Source organism: Priapulus caudatus, unplaced genomic scaffold, assembly GCF_000485595.1.
Source record: "Priapulus caudatus unplaced genomic scaffold, Priapulus_caudatus-5.0.1 Scaffold1161, whole genome shotgun sequence".
NCBI classification, from domain to species: Eukaryota; Metazoa; Priapulida; class Priapulimorpha; order Priapulimorphida; family Priapulidae; genus Priapulus; species Priapulus caudatus.
Window position 1 is genome coordinate 43,238 of NW_014578222.1, and position 204 is coordinate 43,441.

The following is a 204-nucleotide window of genomic DNA, read 5'->3' on the forward strand; positions in this document are numbered from 1 at the left end:
CTAGTAGTAGTACTACTACTAGTACCGTGCGCGCACTACGAGGCACTGATACCAATCATACCACAAATCCCGACTACAATAAGACTGCAATAAGACAAACACAGCTGCCTCGCCGTTTCCCCCTTCCGTTTCCCCGCCGTTTCGCCTTTCCCGCGTGTCTCCCCTTCGCGCCGCTTTCTCTCTTGTTTTCACTTCTTGGAACCA